The sequence below is a fragment of the Lissotriton helveticus genome, chromosome 11, assembly GCF_964261635.1.
Source record: "Lissotriton helveticus chromosome 11, aLisHel1.1, whole genome shotgun sequence".
In the NCBI taxonomy this organism is placed as follows: Eukaryota; Metazoa; Chordata; class Amphibia; order Caudata; family Salamandridae; genus Lissotriton; species Lissotriton helveticus.
The window spans coordinates 380,293,439-380,310,074 of record NC_136072.1 but is presented as its reverse complement, the minus strand read 5'-3'; positions in this window follow the sequence as shown (position 1 = coordinate 380,310,074).

The following is a 16,636-nucleotide window of genomic DNA, read 5'->3' as shown; positions in this document are numbered from 1 at the left end:
TGGCGCTCTTGAGCACCAATGGTGGATCTGGCTCATTCCTAAGCTCAAGATGAATCCCACAGCTATCAGGATAATGTACCCCCCTTCAGGAGACCATGTGCAACTTATCCTTTCCAATGTCATGAACAGTGCACAAATCTCATTTCACCCTAAACTGACTCCATTGGTACTGCAGCAAAATACACCCTAACTATCACAGTCCATCCCTGTCTAATCTAACTTCTCCTTTTGTGCACTATTCCCAAGTCAAGGCCACAAGTTGTATCTGGCAGCCCCAGGCAGAGAGGGGTCAATAAACAGCTGCTCCTCAATGGCTCACATTTCTGGAGGGACTGCTGCATTTAGCACTTCATCGTTCTCAGCATCCGTTTGGGTCGCTGGAGGGGATGAACTGAGGGACCTTCTCACACTTAGTGTCCTTGACAGGGCCGGACTGAGAACTACAACCGGCCCTGGCAAAGTGCTCGGCCGCCCCCCCTCCCCACTCGGAAGGTTGGAGGTGCCGCCGAGCTCTTTGCTGGGGCCAGTTTTTGGCCGATTTTGGTACAGGGCCGATTTTGCAGCTATGCTGCAAAAACGGCCCTGTAACAAAATCCGCCCCCAGGGGCCCAAAACCGGCCCCACCCGTGCGGTGCACCGGGGGATTGCTTGGTGCCCGCTATGGCCAGTCCGGCCCTGGTCCTCGATGCCATCCCTCACCCACTGATCATAGGGCAAGGGTAAGGGTATCCTGAGGCAGTGGCTGTCGTGAATTCAGTTCTTTTCGCCAGTGACTTTTACGGCTGTTCAAGTGGCCAGGAGGACCTGTTCAGGTCCCTTCCAATGGTGCTCCAAGCTCTTCTTCTGCTGGAAGCTCTTCACTAATACATAGTCCCCAGGCCAAATTTCGTGTCCGGGCCCCTCTCGTGTGGGTGGAAAGGACTCGTGCACCTATTGGTGAATAGAACGCACATTTTCAGTTAACTTGCAAAGGTAATCTGTTAACAATGGGTATTAAATGTCAGAAAATCTACGAGGACACGGGACGCCCCAGATATTTGTGGGGCACCCAAACACAACCTCGTATGGTGACAATCCTGTCCTAGAATGTGCTGTTGCTGTTTTTGACAAAAGAGCTAATGGTAAAGCATTTGGCCACTGCAACCCTGTTTTCACCTGGATTTTGCCCAGTTTCAGTTTGAGAGTACCATTGTACTTCTCAACCAAACCTGCCGACTGTGGGTGATTTGAAGCATGAACCTTCTGTTTTATGTGCAAACCATCACAAATCAGCTGAATGACCCTGGCATTAAAATGACTTCCGTTATCACTCCAAATCAAACGGGGCAGGCTGAATCGAGGAAATAACTCATTCAGGAGTACCTTTGCAGTCGTAACGGCTGTATTGTCTTTAGTGGGATAAGCCTCAAGCCATTTGCTGAATGCACAGACCACCGCCAACACGTACTTCAAGTTATTAACCCTATCTAACTCTATGTAATCCATCTGAGAACCTCAAATGGGAAAGTGGGTGGTGCAAAATTGCCAGGTGGTTAAGGGATACCTTTTCCAGGATTGTGCATCATGCACACCATGCAATAGTTTACTAAATGTGCAGCTGTCTTGGGGATGTTGTCATTTTGTCATTAACAACTTTCAAATACCTTTAGCGATTCAAATAACTTTATTGCGGTTATTTATAACTATAAAAGTACAAACAATTTCTCCAATTACAGATACAGGGTGGGTTTTAAGAAAGATGTTTGTTACATACGTAATCAATTTGGGCGTGGTACATCAATAATAATACAAAAACATCATTAACCTCTTCGCTGCGGGGGTTATTTTCCCACTGTGCTGGGGAGGAGGGGGGCGCGCACAGCGCCCGCATGCTCCCGCTCATGTGCTCATGACGAGCTCAGCTCGTCACAGGTGCATTACCTGCCGTGGAACGCTCAGCACAGCAGGGGAATTATCCCCGCATGCGAGCGTTCCACGGCTCATGACGAGCTGAGCTCGTCATGAGCACCGGAGCGCCGTGGCTCATGACGAGCTCAGCTCGTCATGAGCATGGAAGAGGTTAAAAGGTAAAAATAGGATAAATATAGAAAAACTTTTAAAATTAAATTATATTTACAATTCTAAAATTCTAAATGCAACAGGTTGGTCACCCAATCTCATAATAAAAGTAAAAAAAAAAAAACTAATTCTCTCTCCCACGTAAATAGGGAATTGGTACTCAATAAATCCATTAACAATGGGCAGTGCCATCCCATACTGGAGACATATACTATTTTAGTAGATTTCTACGGATTAGCCACATGGAAAATAGGAACTTTGCTACTGCGACCACATAAAGGGGATTGGAATCAGTTCTTAAAATCCTAAAGAAGTCAAGATAATTCCTGGTTCCCAAATTCCTACACAATTGGATTAACCATTTCCGCCTAGCGAGTTTATATGCCCCACAGAAGAGAACTACATGCAATACTGTTTCCTCCTCTTCTCGACATCCGGGGCATAAACATCTTGGGACTCCAGCCCACTTACTGGTTGAAGCAAAAAGAGGTAGAGTACCACATCTGAACTGGAGAAAGAGCTTGTTCGCTTAAATTGGCTGGATGGAGTCTAGCACCTGCTCGAATTCGTAGTGGCACTTAAAATCGAGGAATTCAGATGTGAGACTTGTTGTTTTGACTGACCTTAAAACTTCCATCAGTTTGTGCTCCTTAACTGCAGTTTTCAGTGCCGTTTTTTATATCACTGAACATGAAATATCCGGTTTAGTCCAGAGGTTTTCCATACCTATTACACTAAGAGAGTTCCTGACAAAAGCTAGCCAAGGTATACTGCCCACCCCGAATAATTTCATTACCGCTCTCAATTCTTCCCTATAACTGGCCAACTCAGGAGTACACCACACCCTCCGCCAATATAGCAACGGACGAGTTGCGATTACATCAGAAATTGGGAGAATATTTAGGTCCATCCTGAGTGGCACTAAGGGTTACGATTTTGGAAGCGTTAAAATTTGTCTAATGAAGTTATTTTCGGTTAGAGCTAGGGAGCTACAAGTTCTATGACCCCACAATTCTGCCCCATATAGCGATGCCGCCCTCGCTTGGACCTTATAAATTTCCAGAAGTGGGCCTATAGTTTTTACAAAAAACACAGTTGATGGACAGAATGTAGAACAATGTCATACATTCACCCCAGTACAAGGATCTGGGCCTAAATCCATCTTTTTTTTGCACTCCACACCACCCTGGGTTAGACACTGGCTATATGCAAATCAGCTCTGACCCTGTGCCTCATGGGAACAGTCCAGTCCGAACTACCAAGCCATGTCTTTCCAAGACCGGAATCAACCATCCAAGGACCGGTTTCTGGCTATCAGCCTTCATCAGCCTGGATAGCTTGACTCCAGTGGTGTGGAGAGCCTGACACTCACGTCTGAGCATACCCAGCCCACTCGGGGTGAAAATTGCAAAAAACACAGTTGGTGGACAGAATGTAGAACAATGTCATACATTCACCCCAGTACAAGGATCTGGGCCTAAATCCATCGTTTTTTTGCACTCCACACCACCCTGGGTTAGACACTGGCTATATGCAAATCAGCTCTGACCCTGTGCCTCATGGGAACAGTCCAGTCCGAACTACCAAGCCATGTCTTTCCCAGACCGGAATCAAGCATCCAAGGACCGGTTTCTGACTATCAGCCTTCATCAGCCTGGATAGCTTGACTCCAGTGGTGTGGAGAGCCTGGGACTCACGTCTGAGCATACCCAGCCCACTCGGGGCTGAAAATTGCAAAAAACACAGTTGATGGACAGAATGTAGAACAATGTCATACATTCACCCCAGTACAAGGATCTGGGCCTAAATCCATAGTTTTTACGGCACCATTTTTTTGTACTCTGAGGACCCCCCCATAGCCTGCAACAATCTCAAATTAGCCTTATCCAACTGCGGACCCCACCCCAAGTTATCGTTTAATGTGAGGCTCAAGTAATCAAAGACAGACACCCTTTCCAGGGGTCTCTCCTCCATTATTGGATGGAGACAATTTGTGGAGTTAGCAATAAAAACCATATACTTGGTTTTATTAATATTGATCATGAGGTTCCTTTTTTGACAGAATTGGCAAAACGTGTTTAGCACACACTGCATGCCCATAGATGACTTAGAGAGCAGCAGCGTGTCATCCACAAACATAAGGGCGGGAAAACTGCATGAGGCCAATTTCGGGCAATCTATATCCTTTGTGGCAAGGAGATCTTCTATCAACCGGTTTAAGAAAAGGGAGAAAAGGATCGGCGCAAGCACACATCCTTGCCTAACCCCCTTTTCCACGGGGAAAGGGGCTGTCAGTTGCCCCAACTTGCCATACCTTACTCTTGCGAAGGAGCCTTCGTGGAGAAGCTTAAACTGGTAGGATAAATATGGTGGAACCCCCATATCCAAGAGAATGCTCCAAAGCTGGTTACGGTCCACCATATCGAATGCTGACTTCAAGTCCACGAAAGTTAGATATAGACTACCACCTTCCAATGTAACATGCCTCCAGTAAATTAACTGGAGCCTGAACAACTGGTAAATGGTGGAGGTTTTTGCCATGAATCCTGCTTGCAACGGTGTGAGGATATCGTGATCACTCATCCATTCTTGGAGATGATATAGTAAAACGCTCGCATAGATTTTTTGGGATACATCAATGAGGCTTATTGGCCTATAATTTGCCGGTTCCATTGGTGATCCCTTTTTATAAATGGGGATGATCTCTGCCCCAGACCATGTGGCGGGGGCAGGTAATCCCCCTAAGATTGCATTGAACAATGTTTGTAGGTAAGGGGCCCAAACTATTTGTTCCTCTCTGTACAGATCTCCTGGGATCCTGTCCAGGCCTGGCGCTTTCTTCCCTTGTAACTTGAGTAGGGCCAGTCGTACCTCGGCCAAAGTACAAGGTGGTATATCCCATAAGGGGTCGGGGTTTAAGAGACAAACTGGTAACTCACTCGCATCTACTGAGTGGTTTGTGTATAGTTCTTTAAAATATAAGCGCCACGCTTCTTCGCAGATATTTGGCTCAATGATGGACTTGCCTTCTGGCTTCCCGGTGTGGACCAGATTCCAAAAGGTCTTCACATCTTTTGCCTCGAGTGCGAGTTTGATAGACTGCCATCTTTCCGCTTCCCATTCTCTTTTGGCATTTAGAATAATTTTTTTTAAAACTGCCCTAGCTTCCTTGATACGTTGTTGGGTTCCCCCCTTAAGGGAGGATAGGAGGGTACGCTTTGCTGCCCTACATCCTTTATTAAACCATGGGTTCTTATCTCCATTGTTTTTACTCTTAGTAGACTTCGTATTAAAAAAGAAGTCCGCCAGGACTGCAACCATTTCCTGGTGGATTTCTCTGAAGTCCTCTTGGGATATATTGTTAGTAAGGTTTTCCGAAACTGTACATGCCCTTTCTAACAATGGAATTATACTTTTATACATTCTAACCATCGTTTCTAAGGATTGGGTAATTTTGGCCCAGCGACTGCGCCTCCCTCCACTCCCAATTCTGTAATCTCCTCTAAGTGGTATTGCAGAACCATGGTCTGCATCATTAGAGCTAATATCTAAAAGAGTGACCAAAGGATTATGGTCACTTTCAGTGTGTTGCACAATACTAAAATCTAAAATTGTATTCCAGATATCTATACTGATTAGTAAATAATCAATTACTGAGCTTTGGCCTGCTCATTCAAACGTTGGGTGGGCTGAGTTGTCTTTTGGGAACCGCCGTTACAAGCCCTTATAGAAAATGTTAGAGTAAGTGAAGTCATTTATAGGACGACTGGTGACCACCCCTTGGCAGGGTGAGTATTTGGCAGGGGTACGGATTGCGTTGCATCCTCGTCAGCAGTAATTGGTTGGGCTATACCATTCAGATGTTTGTAGTGGCAGTTAAAATCCCCACCAATTATGAGGTGAGTATCACCTGGGAGGGATTTTAAAAAAACATTCAAGGTTTCTAAGACCCGGGAGGTCCCTCCATACTGTACTGGACGGGAATAGATATTTATAAGTGCCAGTTTTTCTGAATTCTTAGTTGTCAAAAGAATTCAGATTATGTCGGGACAATGTGTATCAAGTCTCTTAACCTCTAAGCCAAGATGGGTTCCCACCAGATGCACAATCCCCCTAAGGCCTACCTTTAGGTCCCTTGGTGACTGGCTCATGGTAAGTTACAAAACCCACTCTGTGGACAGGGGTCAGAGACCAGGTCTCTTGTAGGAGGCAAATCCGGTGAGAGTCAACAAAATCCTCCCATTCAGATAGGACAAGTTTGGACGCAAGGTGACCAGCTTGTCTCCGGACTCAGCGGTTGCTCCCACTCGCCTCCTGCAGCTTCTGGTATTGTAGCGCTGCTCTCCTCCTCAAGCGCCTCGCACTGCTGCTGCCTGATTAACTATTTGTGCCGAGTAATCGTAGCACTGCTCTCCTCCTCAAGCGCCTCGCACTGCTGCTGCCTGATTAACTATTTGTGCCGAGTAATCGTAGCGCTGCTCTCCTCTTCAAGCGCCTCGCGCTGCTGCAGTTTTAGTGACTCTGCTAATTTAAACCCGGATTTGGTGCCTGTGTGCTCAGCAGTGCCCACGGGAGTACTTAATTGAAATCTAACATTTACAAGACGATTATTGTCTTCCTTGTGGCCAATATCGGCGTGTTAGCCTGTTTGTGTGTATTTCAAGCGATCGCCATTTGGTTGTGCCTTCAGCCCGTCCCTCCCCCCACGCTCCCGCCTCCCAGCCGCCCCGCCCACCCACTGGCTATCCTCACCGTCCGGTCCGACATTGCCCTGTGACCAGCTTGTCTCCGGACTCAGCGGTTGCTCCCACTCGCCTCCTGCAGCTTCTGGTATTGTAGCGCTGCTCTCCTCCTCAAGCGCCTCGCACTGCTGCTGCCTGATTAACTATTTGTGCCGAGTAATCGTAGCGCTGCTCTCCTCCTCAAGCGCCTCGCACTGCTGCTGCCTGATTAACTATTTGTGCCGAGTAATCGTAGCGCTGCTCTCCTCCTCAAGCGCCTCGCACTGCTGCTGCCTGATTAACTATTTGTGCCGAGTAATCGTAGCGCTGCTCTCCTCTTCAAGCGCCTCGCGCTGCTGCAGTTTTAGTGACTCTGCTAATTTAAACCCGGATTTGGTGCCTGTGTGCTCAGCAGTGCCCACGGGAGTATTTAATTGAAATCTAACATTTACAAGACGATTATTGTCTTCCTTGTGGCCAATGTCGGCGTGTTAGCCTGTTTGTGTGTATTTCAAGCGATCGCCATTTGGTTGTGCCTTCAGCCCGTCCCTCCCCCCACGCTCCCGCCTCCCAGCCGCCCTGCCCACGCTCCGCCCCCCCCACTCTCCATTTATGTTGGATGTCCACACGTGCAGCGTCCACGCGCTACGGCCGCGCCGAAGGTGCGCCAAAGGTAAGCCCGTCTACGCCCGTCCGCGCCTGGACCGCGCCCAGCGCCAGACCCCCTGGTCCCCGTAATGCCCAGCCCACTCGCATCACTTACGATGCCACCACCCTCCTAGCCCTTAACCCCGGCCGCTCCCCCAACTGCTTCCAAGCCGCTCCTGGACACACCCATGGACCCTTCTCTTGCAACACCTGCAAGTTCGACGGCACCAAGAACAACTCCTCACCCACTAATACCAACCAGATACCTGACACCAACCACCTACAATGCATCCTGCTCAACACCCGCTCGGTCCACAGGCACGCCATCGACCTCTGGAATCTACTAGACACCATCTCACCGGACGTCGCCTTCCTAACAGAAACATGGATGAATGCCTCTTCAGCCCCAGACATCACCATTGCCATCCCGGAAGGATACAAGATCATCCGCAAGGACCGCATCAAGCATACAGGAGGAGGCATCGCTATTGTCCATAAGAACTCCATCCGCATCTCAACCAGCTCAGATATCAACCTTGCCAGCGCCGAACACCTTCACTTCCAGATCCACACCGACCCCAAGACCACACTCAGAGGCACCCTCCTCTACCGACCTCCAGGACCCCGTGCACAATTCAGTGACAACATCACTGACTTTATCACCCCACACGCCCTCCCCTCCGAGGACTACATTCTATTGGGAGACCTCAATTTTCACCTGGAAATGAGCAATGACAGTAGCGCCACCACCCTTCTGGACAATCTCGCCGACCTCGGACTCAAACAACTTGTCTCTACGCCCACCCACATCGCAGGTCACACGCTCGACCCTATCTTCACCTCCAGCAAACATATCTCATTCAGTCACACCACAGCTCTTCACTGGACAGACCACAGCTGCGTTCACTTTACCTACAATAAGACCACAATCCACAACCAACCTCAACCCACCCTGCGAAGAAACTGGAACAAAATCACCAACGACCAGATCTCCTCATCGCTTCTACTAAACCCCCCCGCCCACTCCTCAAACCCTGACCAAGCAGCCATTAACCTCACCCAATGGCTATCCAACAGCACCGACATCCTAGCACCGTTGAAAAAACGCCAAAGCAAACTAGGCAGCAAAAACGCATCCTGGTTCAACGATGATCTTAAGAAATCGAAGAAACAATGTCGCTCCCTCGAAAAGGCCTGGAAAAAAGACCCAAACACCAGCACCAGGGACGCCTTCAAAAACGCCACCCGCATACACCACCAACTAATCCGGTCTGCCAAGAAAGCCGCATTCAAAGACCGTCTAGATAACAACGCCCACAACAGCAAGGAATTATTCAACATCGTCAAAAAATTTACCAACCCATCAGCCAACTCCAACGACATCACCCCCTCCCAAGCCCTCTGCGACTCCCTAGCTTCCTTCTTCCACAACAAAATCGCAGACATCCACAACAGCTTCGATAACCGACCCGGAGACCAACCCACCCAACCTCCTGCAGGACCTTCACCCCCCTTGAACATCCTTAACGACTGGAACCCAATCTCCACTGAGGACACCATCCGCCTGATGAACTCCATCCACTCAGGATCCCCAACTGACCCATGCCCTCACCACATCTTCAACAAAGCAGACTCCATCATAGCACCACACCTCCGAGATGTCATCAACTGCTCCCTCAACTCCGCCACCTTCCCGGAAAGCTGGAAACACGCAGAACTCAGCGCCCTTCTGAAAAAACCCACAGCTGACCCCACCGAACTCAAAAACTACCGCCCCATCTCGCTTCTTCCATTCCCGGCCAAAGTCATTGAGAAAGCTGTCAACAACCAGCTCGCCGCCTTCCTCGAAGCCAACAAATCCTCACAGTCCGGATTCCGAGCCAAACACAGCACTGAAACCGCCCTCATCGCAGCAACAGACGACATTCGAACTCTACTGGACAATGGAGACACAGTCGCCCTCATCCTCCTCGACCTCTCCGCTGCCTTCGACACAGTCTGTCATAGCACCCTTATACAGCGCCTCAGAGACGTAGGAATCCAAGGAAAAGCACTGGAATGGATCACCTCGTTCCTCACCGGAAGAACACAGAGAGTCCGCCTCCCACCATTCAAGTCAGAGGCCTCTGAAGTCATCTGCGGCGTGCCACAAGGATCGTCACTCAGCCCCACCCTCTTCAACGTATACATGAGCCCCCTTGCGGCCATCGCTCGCCAACACAATCTCAACATCATCTCCTACGCGGATGACACTCAACTGATCCTATCACTCACCAAAGACCCTAACACCGCCAAAACTAACTTACACGAAGGAATGAAAGAAGTAGCCGATTGGATGAAGCACAGCCGTCTGAAACTGAACTCAGACAAAACAGAAGTCCTCATCTTAGGTACCTTCCCCTCCGCCTGGGATGACTCTTGGTGGCCAGAAGCCCTTGGAAAAGCACCCATCCCGACGGACCACGCACGGAACCTGGGCGTCATCCTTGACTCCTCACTCTCGATGACCAGACAAGTCAACGCCGTTTCATCATCTTGCTTCAACATTCTTCGCATGCTCAAAAAAACATTTCGCTGGATCCCCACTGAAACTAGAAAAACGGTCACCCACGCACTGGTCACGAGCCGCCTGGACTACGGAAACACACTATACGCCGGTACCACCGCAAAACTCCAGAAAAAACTCCAACGCATCCAGAACGCTTCAGCCAGGCTCATACTAGACCTCCCGCGTAAAGAACACATCTCTGGTCACCTGAAAAACCTCCACTGGCTCCCCGTAAATAAGAGGATTACTTTCCGCCTCCTAACCCACGCACACAAAGCACTTTACGAACTTGGGCCCGAATGCCTCAACACAAGATTGTCCTTCTACACCCCCTCCCGTCAGCTGCGATCCTCCAACCAAGCCCTTGCCACTGTACCTCGCATCAACAAAACCACCATGGGAGGTAGATCCTTCTCCTACCTGGCAGCTAAAACCTGGAACTCACTTCCCACTCACCTTCGCCTCACTCAGAACCACCTAGCATTCAGAAAGCAACTTAAAACTTGGATATTCGACAAGTAATTCCCCACCCTTCCTCCAGCGCCTTGAGACCCTATGGGTATGTAGCGCGCTATATAAATCTCTTGACTTGACTTGACTTGACTATATTCCAAGAAAGCAATTTTAGACCTCCACTATAATTTTCCGAAGTGTTCCCTGCAATAACCTCAAGACCTAAGCTCTCTTGGACGCATGAATCATCCGCACAGAGAGGGAAATGGGGGTGAACTTCAGGGAAGAAGGTGACTGTACGGGATGTATTAGTCGAAGCCTTGGTATGTTCTAGGAAGGGACCCTCCGCTCTATTATCATCTGTGAATACTGCTACAGTATTGGGAGTCTCTACTTTCTCAGAACCTGAGGATTCATGGGCCATCCTCCCTGGGGCCCCTTCGGTAGGCGGGACCATCCGTCCAACTGGAGTAGCGACCTGCTTTATACCACATAAGGTCAGTCAATCTACTGAGTCCAGTTGGGCAAACCTATTATACAGGGGAATAGAAAAATGTTGACTCCCGTGATTGCTTGTTATATTCCTGCCAGGATGCCTCCTCCTTCCTCCCACCATTTCAAAGTTCCCTGGGATAGGCATGAGATCTGAGGGAATATAAAAATAACTTAAATCTCTAGCCTGAATGGCGGAGTATGGGTTTGATGAAACACCCCGGCAGGCATATTCGGCTGCCCTCGTTTCCTTAAAATTGATTGACAATACAGTCCCCTGTGGTATTTTTCTTTTTAGGTCCAAACCAATCCACCCGTCTTACAAACAAAATCTTAGACTGTGTGTCTGTAGGAAGTGGTCTATTGGCATTTAACCAGTACGTCATTTTGTTCCTCAGTTGCTCGTAAGTTTCTAACTGCCCTTGCTTGAGTGCTGGGACGCCGGTTAAAACGGCGACATACGGCGCGCACTCTGGGGGAAGGTCTAAATGATGGTATACACTTTCTAACCCCTTCCCATTCTGGTTTTCCCTGTAAACGGGGTCCATTGACTGGGACTGGGACTGGCCCTGGGGGTCACTAATGCCAGTACTTGAGTCACCCTGGTGCGTTGTGGTTGCCAAAATGGGTGGAGGAATTCTTCCCGGCCTCTCAGAAATGTGGTCAATTGCACCACGGCCCACACCAGCATTTAAAGTGACTTTTGGATCCACTGGTACTGCAGACACTACAGTTCCCCACCATTTCCCGCCCTTGCAACAACATTATCGTGCCCGCCAAATACTAGTCTACTCTTTGTGGCGCTTACAACAGAGGACAATGAAGACTCAAGTTCCACTAGCTTGTTTTCAATTGAGGTAAGTCTTAACAGGATGGGTTCCAACGATGATTTCATCAAATTGCTCAATTTGGACAAATAATCGTTCATCGTTACAGGTGCGCCACTGTCACTTCCATCGCGGATCTCAATATTTGGACCTTGGATAAGTCATGAATTATTCACGGCGCCAATGTCACTTCCATCACGGATCTCAATATTTGGACCTTGGATAGTTAATGAGTTATTCAAGGTGGGAGCCGTGCCAAAAGATGAGTTTTCGCCTGGTTTGCTTAGTTTAGGATTTGTAGGGTTCCTCCCCTTCTGCTGCACTCCCCCTCTCTTCCTTTTGGGGATTGCCCCTTGCACGTGATTCATCGATATAGTAGACTGGTTGTGGACCAGAGCTTCGCATACTACCGTGTTTTTGGAAGTAGGTTGCAATACTTCTTTACTGGTCATCACCTTTTCCTTTACTTGAAAGACCTTTAATTGGGGACTTGTGCTCGGCAACTGTAGCAATTATGGGGTAGGAGATTGTAGAACTCTTGTTGGTGAGGAGATATTCATAATCTGACCCAGAGACGACCTGTTTGTAAATATTGGGTCCATAGAGAGTCTTCGCTCCGTAATTTCAATCTCATGGGCTAAAACAGATAAAGCCCTCGTAATAAATTGTTCCTGCAACGGATCTTTCTCCAACCGCCCTCCTACTCCGCCCCTCCCGTGTGGTCATGGCTTATCCTAGTAGTGTTACTTGGTGCTTTTGCCCCACTGAAGTTTAAAGGTAAACCCACTTACTAGGATCTTGAGTGGCTCTGATTCCCGTTTGTTGGAGCCAAGAGATGTGGCCCAGACCAGCCTCTCGCGGGCTAAAAAGGGCCCGCCTTGGCCCGGGCTTAGCCCGGCGCCCGCCCGCGCGTGGTAGTAGGAGCTGGCTGTTTAAGTCCCCACCGCTAGAAGGGGGAGGGGCCGGCAGCCCGGTCGTGGCCCCCGCTGGCAGCTGGGAGGTGTAGGCGGGCTGTGTCCCGTGCGCTGGCTCTCCTCTCAGTCCTCACAGTCGAAAAGCCCACCGGTGATGCATCTGGGCCACAATCTCTGCACAAAGTTTCTTATTCCAGCCTCCGCAGTGACTATGCAGCAGTGACCTGGCGCCCCTTCAGCAGTGGTTTCCTCTGGGCCCCAACGCAGATAGATGTCGCAGTCAGCTGGTAACCACCTAGGTCCTGTCCTCAAGTGTTGTGCCACTGCTTGTGCCCAACGATGTGGTGATCCATGCAATACAGGGCGCAAAGGCTGTGGAATCACTCGTGTTGACTAGCCAGTATGGCCCTCTCAGCTTCAGGCAAGATGACGGCTCTGCCCGCCCACCAAGCTGTGCCTCTGCCCTTAGAGCTCAAATAGGCCGGTCTTCCCCCCCAGACCTTTCTGGCACTTTCATTCACTTTCTTCCCCGTTCCGCTTCTACCGTCTTTTATGCTTTATTTATAGTGGCTATAGCCGCTCCGTCTATGTTGAGAGAGTAGGGGGAGCAGGCCGGGCGACGAGCTCCTCGCTGTCACGTGTGTAAAACACCGAGTGCACAGTGCACCTCGGTCGTAGTCCCCGACTACCGCTACCTGCAGCAGCACTTCTATTTTTGCCAGCACTCCTTACTTCCAACGTCCCATGTCCCGTTCCCGGATCAGAGGGGGCCGGGCCGTCCTCTTTCGCGATGCCGCACGCACTGCAACGTCGCTCTGCTCTGATATGGGCTGGGGCATGGGCTATTGTGACCACAGGAAGGACATATGCATCTGGTAACATACATCTCTGCTTTCCTGACTTGTCAATCTAACATCCCTCATTGTTCAATTGTGCTGTGCCCTCTTGCCATATTGCTAATTCTTCTATTGTGGCCTCACTTTTTATCTCCTTCACATTCACAAGTGTATTCTCAAACATAGCACCTTCCGGCACCCACCTGGTGGGACCTGCCACAAACATTCTCTTCATTTTAGTCCGTGCCGTTTCCTTAGCTGTCTGATCAGTAAAATTGTTCCCTCTACCTACATCACCAGTGATCTTTCTATGGGCACTACACTTCACTTTTGCCAACTTCTTAGGGAGTGTAAAAGCAGACAGAAGTCTCAGTATAAGGTGACCGTGCTGGATTCTGGCACCATGGGAAGTAAAGAACCGTCTCTCAGCCCAGAATCGCCCAAAATTATGCGCAACCCCGAAGGCATACTGTCTGTCAGTATAAATATTGACAACCAGTCTCTCGCTCAATATACAAGCTTGAACAAGGGCGGCTAACTCAGCTGCTTGGGCAGATGATAAGGGACTTGTGATGTCTCTACAACTGTACGCAATGTGGTGATGGCATAAGCAGCAGTTGTAATGCCATCTGGCAATTTGAAACAAGAGCCATTGATATATATTTCCCCTTGTGGATCAGCTAAGGAAACATCAGTCAAGTCTACCCGTCCTTTTGTCTCTTCTTCCGTCCGGAAGATACAATCAAGTTTCTAATTTTCATCATTTTCAGAAGGGAGGGGTAGTAATGTGGCTGGGTTCAGAGTGGCAAATCGTTTGATCGTAATATGCTTGGCAAAGAGTGTCAATTCATAACCTGTAGTACGAGCACTGGTGAGGTGCTGTGTCTTGGTCTTATTCAAAAGTGTTTCCACAGCATGGGGTACCTTGACTGTGAGGTCAGTATCAAGGATGAGTCCAACTGATTGTTTTATCGAGATGGCCACAGCCATGACCGCTCTTGGACAGCTCCGAAGGGCTCTTGCGACAGGGTTAAGAACAGCAGAGAAATAAGCACATGGCTGTTGCTTATCTCCAAACTTTTGTGTTAAAACAGAAAGAGCACAACCAGCCTTCTTATGGACATATAATACAAATGGCTTGCTGTAGTTAGGCGTGGTAAGAACTGGAGCCGAACAAAGCGCGCTTTTTAATTGCTCAAAAGACTTCTGACATTCAAGTCAAGTCAAGTCAAATGCTCTTGTAGAGCGCACTTTTCACCGTGAAGTCTCAAGGCGTTCAGCAGCGAAGAACACACAAACCGAGACAAAGTCATAGTCCTGATACAGCACTGGTTATTTTGGGAAAAGCCAGGTTTTAAAATTTTTACGAAAAGATGAGTGATTGGTAATTGCCAGTAGATGAGGGGGTAGTTTGATTCAAAGTTGAGGGGCAACAAAAGAAAAGGACCGACATCCGTTGCGTGACGTGCGTAGACGTGGCTGAACTAAATGAGATTTAGAACTGGATCTTAATGATCTTATAGGTAAGTACCAGACCAGTTTTTTCGCGAGATAATTGGGACCAGCACTATGGAGTAGCTTGTGAGTCAGACTCAGCACTTTAAATTGGCTTCTTTGGCAAATAAGGAGCCAATGCAGTTTCTTGAGATTGGGAGCGGAGGCTGATCGGGGGGGGGATCTAGAACCAGTCTAGCCGCAGCATTCTGCAGAGTTTGCAGCTTAGAGAGTAAATTCTCATTAAGTGTTGCAAACAGTGCATTGCCATAATCCAAGTGGCATGACTAGACCCTGCACCAGTGGCTTTCTGGCTTCTAAGGGTAACCACTTGAAGATTTTTTGTAGCTTATGCATAGTCCCATAGCAAACGCCTGATACTTGATTAATATGAGTCTTCATGGAGAGAGAGCAGTCAATGGTAATTCCTAGGTCACGTACTGCCTCCCTGGGAGCGGGGCATGGTCCCAATTCTGGGGGGCACCAGTCCTGTGACCAGAATTCTTTAACCTTACTAAACAAGATGATCTCCGTTTTACTACAATTCAGTTGGAGCTTGTTATTGCACATCCAGTTACTGATGTCAGTCATGCATTTTTTGAACCTGAAGCAGGTTTCAGCATAATCAGAATTGCATGTGACGAGCAACTGAGTGTCGTCCGCATACGATACTGTCATGAAACCGTGGGATTTTATCATGTTTGCCAACGGTGTAAGGTACAGATTAAATAGCATGGGGCTGAGGAGTGACCCCTGGGGGACTCCCACGATGAGAGGTCGATTGCTAGATACTAAAGTGTCGACCTTAATAGAGGTGAGGTGGTCCGCTAGGTAGTTTTTAAACTAGGAAAGGGCCTTTCCTCTGATACCTATCTCCCACAACCGATGTTTCAAAATGCTGTGGGAGATGGTATCAAATGCCGCAGATAAATCAAGTAAGATAAGAATTGGGAATCACCTCGGTCTAGCGTTAGTCTGATGTTATTAACAATCTCCATAACAGCTGTCTCGGTGCCATGAGCAACGCGGAACCCTGACTGTGAGGAGTCCAGGAACCCGTGTAATTCAATGTAAGTAGTAAGACGCTTATTCACCAGATATTTTAGTACCTTACCAAAGTAGGGAAGTAATGAAATAGGGCGATAGTTTGCCGGGAGAGTAGGATCACTAGAAGGCTTTTTTTAAATGGGTTTAACCTGGGCATGCTTCCAACTGCTGGGAATGGTCGCTTGCTCAAAGGAGGTATTAAAAATAGTAGTGAGAGAGCTTGCCAATAGCGGAATCATCTCCGTGTAATTGCGAGGGGAAAAAAGGTCGGGAGGGCAGCCAGATTTAATTTTTCTAAGACCTTCCAAAACTTCAGTTGTGGTTGTGGGGTCAAATTCTATGAGATACGGTGTCCCAATGGCTTCAGTGATGGGGACATTGTGGGCTAGATCATTACCATATTGTAATAGACCTTGACTAGTTTCCGGGAAGGCGGAATACATTGATTTAATTTTATTATTGAAGTAAGAGGACAGAGAGTCAACCCATTCCTGAGTAGGGATAAACACAGATTGTTCATCCGGGGGGAATTAAATTCATTTAATGTTTTATAAAGTTCTTTGCTTGAATGTGCCGCTTTGTTTATCCTTTGAGTTAG